Source organism: Dioscorea cayenensis, unplaced genomic scaffold (genome assembly GCF_009730915.1).
Source record: "Dioscorea cayenensis subsp. rotundata cultivar TDr96_F1 unplaced genomic scaffold, TDr96_F1_v2_PseudoChromosome.rev07_lg8_w22 25.fasta BLBR01002244.1, whole genome shotgun sequence".
Lineage (NCBI taxonomy): Eukaryota > Viridiplantae > Streptophyta > Magnoliopsida > Dioscoreales > Dioscoreaceae > Dioscorea > Dioscorea cayenensis.
The window spans coordinates 64,523-79,031 of record NW_024088635.1 but is presented as its reverse complement, the minus strand read 5'-3'; the positions used below and the strand labels follow the sequence as shown (position 1 = coordinate 79,031).

The 14,509-nt window shown below is 36.8% G+C and overlaps 1 long non-coding RNA gene and 1 other non-coding gene across 2 annotated transcripts; both read left to right on the top strand.

Annotated features, from left to right (window-relative positions):
• The first annotated feature begins 264 nt into the window (after nucleotides 1-264).
• LOC120257644 lies at nucleotides 265-2,522 on the top strand. Its single transcript, XR_005535763.1, has 3 exons — nucleotides 265-450; nucleotides 561-642; nucleotides 2,483-2,522. It is a non-coding gene; the product is annotated as an uncharacterized LOC120257644 (long non-coding RNA).
• A 6,251-nt stretch (nucleotides 2,523-8,773) lies between these two features.
• LOC120257645 lies at nucleotides 8,774-8,880 on the top strand. The gene has a single exon (XR_005535764.1). It is a non-coding gene; the product is annotated as a small nucleolar RNA R71 (small nucleolar RNA).
• The last annotated feature ends 5,629 nt before the right edge of the window (nucleotides 8,881-14,509 follow it).

The following is a 14,509-nucleotide window of genomic DNA, read 5'->3' as shown; positions in this document are numbered from 1 at the left end:
TAACCATTTTTTTATAAATTTATATAGCTTTATCAAATAGAATACATAATTTGAGGCATTTGGATGCCTATGATCATCTAGTTCATATCAAATAAAATACATAGTTTGACGTATTTGGATGGCTATGATCATCTAGATCACATTAAATAGAATACCTATTTTTGAGGCATTTGGATGGTTATGATCATCCAAATCATATGAAGTGAAGATTTTATGATTTTATGTTTTTATCTATTTTTTTTTTTTTAGTTTCTCACCCTTCACCAAGGCTACTGAGCATCATCTTCCTTCTTCTCTCAACCTTCATCTTAAGTTTTTCTCCCATCTTCTCTCATCACCGACCAGCGGGATACTTCTCTCCATATCCAAATCCGATTACCGGTTTTTTTCCCTCTCCAAATTCAAACATTGTTGGATGTCTTTCTACATCTTCATCTTATCTCCTTGAAGGTAGATTAAAGCATCATATTGACTTAATACATAGATATGGTTGTTTTTATCTTTTAATTATATAGTTGTGTTTGGCTGTACGTTTGTTAATTTCTTCTTCTTTATTTTAGCTTGGGTTTGCTACTTGGTAGATTGCTAATCTTGCACACAAGGTGCTCGATGAAATTCCTCAAAGGAAAAATAAGAATAGTGGTAAGTCTTACTTAATTATTTGATTTTGTCTTAGTCATTTTATGTTTTTTTTAGTTTTATAATGTTTAAATTACTTGGGTGCATCATACTCCAAAGACATAATATGAATTTAGCCTTATAAAATGTGTCTAAAACACATGATTATGGAATTCAATCACAAAATTGGTTTTTATTTATGTCTTTTCGGAAATTTAATAAATTTTGAACATTAAATTTGGGTTTTATTACATGATTTATTCATTGTATCAAATCAAATCATAGTTCTTGTTATGCATTGCAATCCTTGTAGCCTTTGTTTCTAATATATATAATTTTATAATAATTGTTTCTGAAACTTCTAACTTTAGTTTATACAATTAATTTGTTTGAGTTTTATATACAGTGAAAAGAAAAATCAAGAATGTCTACATCTTGTGAGGGATCATCTAAGACGGAGAAATATAAATGAAAAAAAATGCATTAGGAAATAGGTTGAATGTTGGATGGTAACATGGTATAGATGTGGGAAAAAAATTCAAAGGAAGGTGCAATGCAAGTATTGTTAAAAGATTTTTTTCAGGTGGAATTTATCATTTTAAGCATCATTTGGTGGGTACCCGCAAAGATGTTGAGCCATGTTTAGCTATGCCCGAGGATGTTAAGAAGGAAATTTTTAATATTTTGATGAGAAATGTAGATGTTTCTACAAAAAAGAGGAAAGAAATGTTTGACATTTGTGATGATGATATGCCCAATGAGGTGGAGCAACCAAAACTAATAGGTAGTGGGAAAGATATTATGATAGCTTTTGTAAGAAAAAAAATTAGTGGAGCAAGAAGCACTCAAACAACTATCAATCAAATGATGAAAAAAGTTTTGAGAGAAAAAGCTTGCCAACAAATAACGAGGTTTTTTACACAAGTGCAATTCCTTTTAATTGGGTAAAGTGTGGTACCCTCGTCCCCGATTTTTTTAACCTCGGGCCTCTTTTTTTAGATTCTTGTGTATGCATTAGGAGAAAAATGGTCATTTAGCACTAGTGGCATCCTTGCTTGATTGCACAGTTGGTTGTGTGTGAAAAACCAGAAAAAAGGGCAAAAAACAGTCTTTTGGACCCTTTTCTTTTTTTATTTTTCTATTAGAAGGGCATTTTGGTCATTTCTCTTTTGTTTAAAAAAATGAAATGAATGAGAGGATAAGAGAAAGCAACGTGGCCTTCTCTGTTTCTCTCATTTCCTTCTTTCTTCTTTTTTTGTTTTCATTTTCTCTTCATTCGGCCGAACATAAAACTTGGAAATAAAAATTCTTCTGCGAGTTTTTTTGACGAATTAACGCTCCTACTCTCTTCCTCTCATTCTCTTGAACTTGGTAAGGCTTCGATCCAAGGTTTCCCCTTTGTATTTTTCTCGTATTTAATCGTTTTTAAAAATCGTTGAAACCCTAAAAATACCCTATGGATTAAGTTGATTTTAAGCTCAAATTGAAGCTAGTGTTGTGGTTATTCGTTTGTGTGTATGTTTGTAAAAAAATTTCGTGATTTTGTGTTGTAAATCGGCAAGAAACATTGTTTAAGGGCCGTTTACTTTTAGCAATTTATTGGTTACTCGTAGAAAAACGACATTACTATAGCTCCAAAAAATTTTGGCCTTTTCTTGTATTTCTTTCGTCCAAATTGGAGCCCTTCTTACGTGGAATTCTTTGGAACTAGGTTTACTCCAATTTGAGGTCATTTGGCTCCAAAATGACATCGTTTTCGCCTAAAAACCCTAGAATTAATGTTCGACATGTAACGTTGCATTGTCATGCATTTTAGTTTCCATTCTTGTGTTCATTGGTTCTTGAATTCCCTGCTTGTATCTAGGTGGCGAACCATGTTCCAAAGAGAAGAAAATTCCAACTAGCGAGCACGTCTCGAGGCGAGATGACTGGTTCTGTGAGTGGTTCAGTTTGCAATTGCATAGATTTAATAAGAGTATTATAGTATTTACTTATGTGTTTTATAACATAAATTTGATGATAAATTAGATTCCATTGATATATGTATATTTCAAGAATGAATTTATTTTAATGGTTAAACCTAGTATACTTATGCGTATTTATCTCGAAAGAAGCATGTTTATATGAATATGTATTTACATGCAAATGGAATATGGTTAGATATACATTTCCATATTTAAACATTGTATGGTGGATTCCTCGAGTTGGAATTGGAAAGAATTAAGTTTGAAATTTGTCTTTTTTGTGCCTTTCAGCTAGAATGCCAACACAACATCCACGTACGCGTCAAGGAGCTGGTATTCCTTTTGAGTAACCCCCTCTTGTCCAACCTCCTTCTCCTCCTAGGCAAGAGGTCATTTCAGGACATGAACCTGCTATGGCAGCATCAATACATGCTCCCGGAGCCCCAGACCCTCTGTGTCATACTGCAACGCCAGGAGTAGCACCTCCACCTGAAGCTCTCCAAAGTTTTAAGGCATAATGGGATGCCCAAGGTTGTAAGCTGATATACTAGGAAAATTGTGACTTCCTGGGTTATTAGAATCTATTTGGGGATAGCCCCATATTGAACCAGTATCTATCCCACCACCACCACCATATTGATTTTGTCCATGTTATTGAAGGAAGCAAGGCAGTTGGGATATAATGCTTTTGATGGCTCAAATGACGCTATGACTGCCAAAGAATGGTTGAAAAGGTTGCTTGCTACTTTTGAGGACATGGGCATATAAGATGAGTTGAAACTAAAGGTTGCAGTCAGACTTCTGGAGAACAGAGTAAGGATCTGGTGGGAAACTCTCAAGAGCCGTTCAGATGCACCATTTACTTGGTCAGATTTTCTACAAGAGTTCGATGAAGAATACTATACTTGGTTTTATTGTGACCGAAAACGATAACAGTATATGAAGTTGGTTCATGAAAACAAGGTAGTGGCAGAGTATGAAGCAGAGTCATTGACCTGGCTAATTTTGTACTTGAAATTGTTGGCGGTGAAGAAGCCCTATGTTCCAAGTTCAAGGCAGGACTGAATCTCAATATTCGAGAGAAGAAGGTAGTTACTGAGAATCAAAGTTTCAAGGAAGTGGTTCAAATGGCTTTGAGGGCTGAGAAGTTGGTCATTGAAGGTAAACGCCTTCGTGAGAATCTAGCGAAGAGAAGAAACCCATATTTTTTAAGGGTGTCCAAGCGCAGTAAGAGTGAGGACACTTCTTCAAGTTTTTCAGGATCTAGTTCAATCAAATAGTCGTCAGGGCAAGTTGGCAATCATAAGGGTACTACATTTGCGAGTGGCAGTTTTGGAGTAAATTCGACTGGAAATGCTCCAAGATGCCGGAACTACAACAGATTTCATCCTAGTCCATGCCATGAGCCACACAAATGCTATTAGTGTGGGCAGACAAGCCACCTTAAGTCAGCATGTCCAAAGTTAGGTCGTGGAACACCAGGGTTAGCACTTTCCCCGGCAGGATGATAAAGTCAGTCCAAGGATGTACTGCCTACTGTACCTGCACTCGTTGCCCTGACTAGATCAGTTACTGCTAGTAATATTCCATAAGGTGAAACACAGTGACCACAGTGACCATAGACCCATTCTCAGACCAGAGTTTTTGCCATGACCAATGAGGAAGACAAGAACAGACCCAACGTGATTACAGGTTCTGTATCCCTCTTTTAGCATGACGCATATGCTTTGATAGACTCTGGGTCAGAGAAATCTTTTGTTAGCACTTCATTTGCATGTCATGCCGATAGAATAGCTTCTCCTTTAGAATGTGAACTTCTGATCCAAACACCTCTGGGCGAAGAAATTATCAGAGAGGTAGTTTTTCAGGGATGTTCTATCAAGATGAAGGGTATAGACTTTGAGGCAGATCTGATTCTGTTGGAGATGCAAGATTTTGATGCCATACTCTTCCATTGACTGCGTTTGGAAAAAAGTGACCTTATAAACCTCTCATGGAACTAGTAGAGTGCTTGAGGGTGAAAAGAATCTTCTTTCGAGGTATGTAATATATTCTATGGAAGCAAGGAAACTAGTGCGTAAAGGACGTGAAGCATATCTGGCTCATATAGTGGATACTAGAATTGTTGGACCAAACTTCAAGGATGTTCCCATTGTTCAGGAGTTTGAGGATGTATTTCCTAAGGAATTGCTTAGATTACCTCCGGATCGAGAGTTTGAGTTTACTATTGAGTTGCTACCGTGTATTGCTCCAATCTCCATTCCTCCGTATCGCATGGCCACAACAGAGCTAAACGAGTTAAAAGTAAAGTTACAGGATTTGGTGGACAAAGGGTTCGTACACCCAAGTTTGTCACCTTGGGGTGCGCCAATTCTCTTTATGAAGAAAAAGGATGGTTCCTTCAGATTATGTATAGACTACTGGTAGTTGAACAAGGTGACCATCAAGAACAAGTATCCTTTACCCAAAATAGATGATTTGTTTGACCAGTCGCATGGGGCAAGAGTGTTTTTGAAGATTGACTTTTGGTCTGGTTACCATTAGTTGAAGATCAAGGAGAGTGATGTGGCGAAGACAGCGTTCCGTATGTCATACGGGTATTATGAATTTCTAGTCATGCCGTTCGGTTTGACTAATGCCCAGTTGCTTTTATGGACCTAATGAACAGAGTCTTCAGACCATATCTTGGCAAGTTTGTGATTGTCTTCATCGACGATATTTTGATATACTCAGCAGCTGAAGAAGAGCATGCGCAACATTTGCGTACAGTATTGCAGATCATTCGAGAAAAGAAGTTGTATGTTAAATTCTCGAAGTGAGTTTTGGTTACATGAAATAGTTTTTCTTGGACATGTGGTGTCTGGAGAAGGAATTTGTGTGGACCGAAAGAAAGTTGAAGTAATCATTGATTGGGAACAACTAAAGAGTGTATCTAAAGTTCAAAGTTTCCTTGGTTTGGCAGGTTATTATTGAAGTTTTGTTGAGGGGTTTTCTCAGATTGTTGTACCCTTGTCACGGTTAACTTGAAAGGAGGTAAAGTTTGATTAGGATGAGAAATATGAGAGCAGTTTTCAAGAGTTAAAGAACCGCCTGACTTCAGCGCTAGTGCTCACACTGCATACCAGTGGCAAAGTGTTTGTAGTGTTCAGTGATGCTTCATGACAGGATCTTGGCTGTGTATTGATGCAAGATGGGAGGGTGATAGCTTATGCTTCTTGGTAGTTGAAGAAACACAAGTTGAGTTATCCTACTTATGATTTGGAGTTAGTGGCAGTGGATTTTGCCCTAAAGATCTGGCGACATTATCTCTATGGAGAGAGATGTTTAATTTACACTGATCATAAGAGTTTAAAGTATTTGTTCACTCAAAAGGAGCTAAACTTGAGGTAGCATAGATGGATAAAGTTGATCAAGGATTATGATCTGGTGATTGACTACCATCCATGGAATCCCAATGTGGTAGCAGATGCTCTAAGTAGGAAGACTTCAACTTCTTTAGCTTCTGCTACAACATCTTATCGGTCTCAACTTGCAGTTCTTCGAGACATGGATGTGACACTTAAGATTGACCCAAAAGGAGTTCAGTTGGCAACTTCTATCGTAAGACTGTCGTTACTTGAGCAAATTCAAGAATCTTAGAAAGCATATGAAGATTTAATGAAAGAAATACAGAGGTTGGAAAAAGGTGAATCTAGCGAATTTGGGCTTCGCAGTGATGGTATTCTTGTATTTCGGGGAGGAGTTTGTATTCTAAAGGATACATGACTTAGAAGTGCTATTTTAGAGGAATCTCACTCCTCCGCCTACGCAGTACATCCAGGCAGCACTAAGATGTATCATACGATCAAGAAAAATTATTTGTGGTTTGGAATGAAGCACGATATCGCAGAGTTTGTCGTAAGATGTTAGTGTGCTAGTAAGTAAAAGCGGAACATCAATAACCAGTGGGACTATTACAACCTCTGCCTATCCTAGAGTAGAAATTGGAGCATATTACTATGGATTTCGTGGATGGGTTACCGCGTACTCTTCAGGGGCATGATGCTGTATGGGTCATTGTGGATCGTTTGACGAAATCAGCCCATATTCTAGCCATTCATACCAAATATTCTTTAGAAAGGTTAGCGTAGCTATTTATAAGCAAAGTTGTTAAACTCCATGGGGTACCTGTTTCAATTGTGTCAGATCATAACCAAAGATTTACATCTCAGTTTTGGCCAAAGTTTCATCAAGCTCTTTAGACAACTTTGAGATTCGAGATCTGCATACCTTCCTCGGACAAATGGCCAATCGAGGCGTACGATCCGGACCGAAATTGATCTCTCCAAAATAATGCCCAAGTTCAAGGTCAAAGATAACATTGAACTTACCGATGTAGTTGACTAACTCGGGGGTTACCTCCTTGGGCAAAGGTTTTCTTTTGCCTTTCTTTGGGGAAGTAACTTCACGCCAATGCTTGTTGCTCGTGTTTTTCCTCGATCATGGTTGGTGTAAGCAAAAGGGTGGTCTCTTCAATATAAGAGGCATCCAATGACTCTCGAAAGGCTCCTTGTGCAAGATTTTTACTGCATGATTCATCAACAATCGAATCGGTCTTGTCAAGAAAAATAACAAGTATAATCAAAAAGTAGAAGGGTGTTTCATTGCATCAAATAAAGCAAACATGACTTCCTTATCCCCAACCCTAAGTGTTATTCTACCATTCCTAACATCAATGAGGGCTTGAAAGGTGTCTAGGAATGGCCTACAAAGAATGAGGGGCACTTCAACATCCTCATCTACATCCAGAATCACAAAATCTACCGGGAAAATAAATTTGTCAACTTTAACCAAAACATCTTCTATAATTTCCTAGGATATCTAATGGAGCGGTCTGTTAGTTGCAATATCAACCTAGTTGGTTTAAGATCACAAAGTCCAAGCCTTGTAAACAACGTGTAAGGCATCACACTAATACTAGTACCTAGATCCTCTAGGGCTTTTCCATTAACCAATTCACTAATGTTATAAGGGATAGTAAAAACTCCACGGATCTTTTCTGTTTCCTTAGTAGCCGGGTTGTGAAGCAACGTCGAACTTCCTTTTACTCAATGTGACTATTGATACCTCTTCAAACTTCCACTTGTTTATTAATAGGTCCTTGAGAAACTTTGCATACTTTGGCATTTGAGATAAGGCTTCAACAAATGGTACATTAATGTGCAATTGGTTCAATAAGTCCAGAAATATCTTAAATTGTTCATCCGTGCGATCATTCTTCAATCTTGATGGGTAAGGGAGGTGGGAAACATACTCCTTCACCAATGGCCGTGTTCTCTCTACAACATTTGGAGTAGGCTTTCTTTCCTTTGCTAGACTTTCAATAACCTCAATTTATGGCTCCTTTTCCTTCTCCATCACCTTTTCACTACCCATCCCCACTTCTTTACCACTCCAAAGAGTAATTGTCTTAAGATACTCATGGAGATTGGCTTCAGTGTTACTTAGTAAGCTTCCTTGAGGTTGTTTAGACTATAATTTGGCAATCTGCCTCACCTAGTTCTCAGAATTCTAAAGAGAAACCTACTAGTTTCTCATTGATGCTTCTATGCTTTGGAACCCTGTTGTCTAAGCTGTTGAACCTTGATATGTGTACTCGAATAAACCGAGTGAGCACTTCCTCCAATATGGGCCTCTTATCATTTTGTTGGTCGGGAGAGAATCCTGCGGCAGCCTGCTGCTGCCCTTGATTTCCCTAAGATAAATTGGGTTGATTCCGCCATCCTAGGTTATATCTGCCACTATAGGGGTTCCCTTGTTGTCAGAAGGCACTACTAATGAAATCTACTTGTTCCGTGGGTCCGTGCGCCTTTCCGATAATGGAACAACCTGTCGAGGCATGCCCTCCCCCATAAGTGTCACACGCCATGACTGTAGTTGACTTCTGAGTAAATAAATTATCAATCTTTCGGCTTAAAGCTTCCACCTAGGCTGCTAGTGCTGTGACTTCACTAACTTCGATCATCTCAGCTGGCTTTACTACTGATTTGCCTCTCGAATTCTATTAATAATTGTTGATGGCTATTTCCTCAATCAACTACATGACTGCCTCCGAGGTCTTATTACCAAGCGATCCTCCCGCTGATAAATTAATAAGCTATCGGGTATTCTAATTGCCTTGATGGAAAATTTGAATTTCCATCCATTTGGGGAGGTTATGATGTGGACATTTCCTTAGCAAGTCTTTAAATCTCTCCCACACCTCAGATAATGATTCAGTGTCCAACTGTACATAAGTTGTAATCTCTTGACGTAACTTGGTTGTTCTTCCTAGAGGGAAATAACAACCCAAGAATGCTCTGACAAACTATTCCCAAGTCATGATAGATGCTCTTGGAAGGGCCTGGAGCCACTACTTATCTCTTTCTTTCAGTGAAAATGGGAATAAGCGAAGTTTGATGGCGTCGTCAAAAATATTGTTGATCTTATGCATGTCGCATACTTTGAAATCTCCCAATATAACTGTAAGGATCCTCATCTAGTAATCCATGGAACTGTACTAAATTCTGAACCATCTTTACAAACGCAAGCTTAAGCTCAAAGTTGTTTGCTATAACTAGTGGGTGCACTATACTTGACTGAGAACCATCAAGAGTGGGGCGAGCATAATCTAAAAAGGTCCTATGCCAGTTCCCTTGATCTTCCATGATGTCCAATTACTCTCCCTCAACACTCACTGTCAACGATCCTATTTTGTTCAATAGAGCTATTCTTAATCTGCTTCCAATCACTTTTTATACACTGCTCTCGCCTTCTGAGAGCCTTGGTGCTTTGCCCTTCAGTGGCATACACTAAAATCAAACAAAAGAGAAAGAATTAGAAAACAACAAAGAAAAACAAAAGAATAACAAAGAAGAAAAAAAAAGAAATGGCTAAAGTGACGGATTATCAAGATCTCTTAATATCACTATCCTTTCCTGGCAACAGTGCCAAAAACTTGATAGGGACACAAATATACATGCCAATCACATAATAATAGTGTGTGTAAAGTAGAGTGTCGGTCCACAGTGAATGAGATGAATTCTAGTAATGACTCTAGACCCCAAAAATAGCCTAAACAATCGAATGATATGTGTATGAATAAAAACCAATTAACATAAGAAAATACAGGAGGTAATAGGAGAGAAATCAAGGAAGAAAGCAACGGCCAGGCATAACATTCCTCTAGGGTTATGATGTACAAGACAATGATTGTCTAAACATGCAATCCAATTTGAACCGAAAGGTTTTTCAAAAAAATATACAAAAACCTTTATTTCTCGAGTGAAGTGTAACTCGAATATATTCGGAGATGATCTGAGACATCTACACAATCACATTAACACTATATGAAATCTTATTGTAGAGTAATGATAATATCTTAAGTAGATAATATCTTCCCACGAGAGAGATTACCCTAATCGAATATAGAACAGAGATGTGATTTCTCCTAAAAATCAACTACACATGATTGCAAAGAGCACGTGAATTATCATCAATTCACTCAGAAGGATTATGGGAGATAAAGTCTCCTAGACACCCCTAACCGGAGGTGTACCCACTATCCTCTCGAATTGCGATAAGTCTATGCTAGATGGGAATTTCTTCTCGACACGTAGCAATACCAAGTATGATTGCTAGGGCTTTTGCCTCATTAGTAATCAAGCATTTAATCACACAAAAAGACTCAAATAGATATGATTGAAAATAAGAAATCAATTAAGCATCAAAGATCCAATAGCAAAAGTCAAAAAAATAAATCCTAGAGTTCAACTATGCCCAAACACTTACAAATTAGCCCTTCATTAATGGAGGGAAAAGTATGCAAATACAAATAATGGAGGAAAAACATGAGAGCCATTAAAATTTCCTTTTCAATCCTTAGGATGAAGAATGGGAAATTAAGAACGCGTTCTAGTAGTTTCCAATCAACATCAACAAAGTGTCCCTATCGTAACCATGTACTCCATCTTTTGAGGTGATGATATCCACATATTGATTGTCAAGTTGATTTTGTTAATATTTTTCAACAATGCAAACAACCTCTTTCTTCATTCTCATACACAAGCATACAATCTTTCTTTACTGTGGCACGAGAAATCATTTCCCATCAAGTCATTCCCCTTTGTTGCATCATGTTAAAACCTTCATCTTCAACAATGGAAAATGGATACTTATGCAATAGAATTCAATGAGCAATTACTTCTCTCTTCTTCCTCATGTCTAATTTGCCATCTGTAAATACTGGTGTTATTGCTATGCCACTACATTTCTTCTCTTTTTGTTCAAAACTAATCTCTTTTTTTTTACTTAAAATAGATTTTCTCAATGAACATGTCTTCAAATGTCTTGCAAAATGTGTTGTGGCACCACTTGCAATGGACACACTGTCCTTTCTTCTCCTCATTCGGAAGAAAAGCTGCAACAAATTTAGACCAAACAGATGACGTCTTTTGGCTTTTTTTTCTTATCAAATGTCTACTCTTCTCTTGTATTTGTTGTTTTTGTCATTGTTGTATTAATGTTGGTATTATTGGTAGCATTTGGAGAATATTTATCATCTAATGGTAGACTAGTCATTGAATTATTTTGACAAGATCACATTACATTAAAAACTAAAAAAATTAGGTTGTTACAAAAAAAGTATTTCACTTGTTATAATGAGTTCATTGAAGGTAATTGCAAGCAAAAGCATATACCAGTAAACAATTCTTTTACAAAGGTTCTATTGATGGTCCAAATAAGCAGCAATGTTTTCCCCAACCTCCTGCTTTGTTCATCAAAATCAGCAGGGCAATGAATTACAAAATTTAACAAAACATAATAAAAATATAGAACCAACAACTCACAAGATTTGATGAATGAGATCATGCAAAAAATTGAACTTTTCGATACTAAACACAAATTCACATCCAAATCATCACAAGGCAAAGATCCAAAAAGCAATGCAGATCAGTAATCTAAGGTTCAAATGCAACTCATGTTACAATCAATCAAAATCTGATTTTGGAAAAAGAAATCAACAAAACTTAATAGTTCAAGGAATTGCATTAATAAGACCAAGGAACCTACATCCAAGCCATCTCGAAAAGCGAAAGCACATGATGGGGAAAAAATTGATTCAAAGAAAACAAAAAGAGAAAGAGAGAGACTTTCGAGAGTGGATCACTGTGATTCATTTTCAGGCGAAAGAGGGAGAAGAGAGCATAGGTTAAGAATTTATGGAAGAACTAGGGAATGAAATCAAAGATCTGAGATGCAAGTGAGGCCGAGCGAGGAAGAGAGGAGACAACTATGGGAAGATTGAGACAGATGGCAAGATGGAGAAGAGTGCCACGTACAGACAGCAGGGATGTCACGGTGATCAAGGGAGGCAGAGATAAGATCAACAAAAACCAGAAGAGATATCTAAGCTTGGGGCGACTCGCAGCGATCGATGGGGACTAGCCAACTGGGTGAAAGTCATAGCTTGGGTTTGTGAGAGGCTGGATGGGACTAGGGAGTTGGACGGAATTACAATTAGGGTTAGGGACTTAGGGAGTTCGGATTGATTGGTTGAATAGTTTAGGATAATATAAGTAATTTAATATAGTTTATATAATTATGTATTTTTGTGATTTATATATATATAATTTAATATTTTATATATAAAAGCTCGTTTAGACTCGCGAGCCTCACAAGTTGAGTATTTTTGTGCTCGAGCTTGACTCATCAAAGTAAATAAGCGGCTCAAGCTCTTCTCGGCTCGTCTAAATCAGTAGCTTGACTCATTTACACCCCTACCCAAGATTGTCAAGTAATACATTAAAAGAAGCTAATACGTACAAGAGGTTTTATTAATTAACCAACACCTGAAAGTATGCACGTATGCACATAGAGATTCCAAAACACAAGGGTTATTTAAAAATACAAAACCTATTTACTAAAGAGTTTTTTCACAAAATTCGAAACAACATCGTAAAAAGACTAGATCTCAAAACCATCACTACAAATAAATTACCATATAGTGATGATGCAAAAAAAATGTAACAGTAAAAATACCTATTCCAACATTTTTTTCACCATCGGTAAAAGTCTTGTAGGTAAAGATCTATACCAACGAATAATTCATTTGTTGGAATAGATTTATTAGTTTTACCGACGGAATATGATTGTAACTATTGGTCATACTGTTAAGATAGCACCGTCAGATCACTTACCCTATACCAACAATAAAAACATTTGTTCCTTTTTACCATTTTAGAAGTCTTGTATGCATACATCTATACCAATGGTTATAGTTTCTGTTGGGAAAAATTGATAAGATTTACCACGGGAATATAATTGTAACTATTGGTCTCATTATTGTTAAAGCACTTTAGATTTATATACCTTATACCGACACTAAAATGTACATTCCAACCTTTTTTATTGTCAGTAAAAATCCCATAAGCATAGACCTATACCATTGGTTACAACATTTGTTAGAATAAATCCATTTGATTTATCAATGGCTACAACATCCATTGCTATAGATATATATTGAAAAAGACATGTTTAGTTTTGGCAATGACTATACCATTGGTAAAAATCTTTATCTTAATTATTAATTTGTCACTATAAACATTATTATACCTGTAAATATATTATGAATAATTTGATGGCTCATACACAATTAAATTAATTTACAATAAATTAAAAACAATCAATACCATTAAAAAAACAATGACATTCCACTAAAAAAATAAAAAAATAAAAAAACTATTTCATCATCACAAACATATATTTATGAGATACATGTCCAAACATATATTACCATTTAATCTTGACAAGCAAGAGTTATTGCCTCAATTCCAAATCTAACACAAACATTCCACTAAAAATAAAAATGAAAAACTATTTCATCTTCACAAACATATATTTATAAAATACATGTATTTGACAAGTGTCTAAATGTATGTTTTAGCTTATACACATTTTATACACTTAACATGCATTTTGTTATGAATTAATGCCCGTTTTGTGTTTAATCATGTGGTATTTGATTTGTAGGGCACAAAGAAGCCATGGAGAACACGAGGATACGATTAGGGTGAAAAAAAAGAAGAAAACCAAGTTTTGTAGTATTGTAGCGTATTTACTGTAGCTTGTAACAATTTACTGTAGTAGCTACTACTATAGCACTTGGAGATTTTCTGAAATAGAGAGTTTGGCCTAAGTCATATGGCCTTCATGCGACCCGCATACAGCCCGTATGGACCCCGGTATTGACCCCGGTATAGGTCAAAATTTGGGGGTATTTAAGGCTTCTTTTAGGGAAATTCAAGTGACTTTTTCTAGGCCTTTTGGGCCGTTGCCACCACACCTTCTTGAGGCTTTCCGGCCATCTTTTGGCTATGATCTTTGCGGGAGACGAGCACACATCATTACCAAGAGGGAGAGGAGTAAAGGAGAAGGAGTTGAAGCGAAGTTCTAAGCCACCATTGCAAACCATTCCAAGTTTCACCCATCAAGGAGATCACAAACATAGAGGGAGCTTTCTTGCATATTTATTGTATTTCTTTTCCTTGTATGTCGTGTAAGTATCTCTCATCATGAGGGATTAACTTTTTGTGGTGTTTGGATTTGGATGAAACCTACGGTTCATCTTGTGTAAAAACCTTGGATGTTGTTATCATTTCATTTGATGGTTGTTTAAGATTCAATCTATTGTGCTTTTCATGTCTTGAGCTACAAATGGAGAAATCCATAGTTCATTCTTGAAATGTATTTGTTGACGTGAGAGTGTGCTTGTACTAGGTCATACATAGATTGAAAAGGGATACTTGTGCTGACACACCGAGAGATCGGGTGTTGGTAGCCCTCCAATGCTAGGTTTAAGCCGAAGGATAGTAGGTTTACTCGTATTTAGAGATTTCCTCAAACTCATT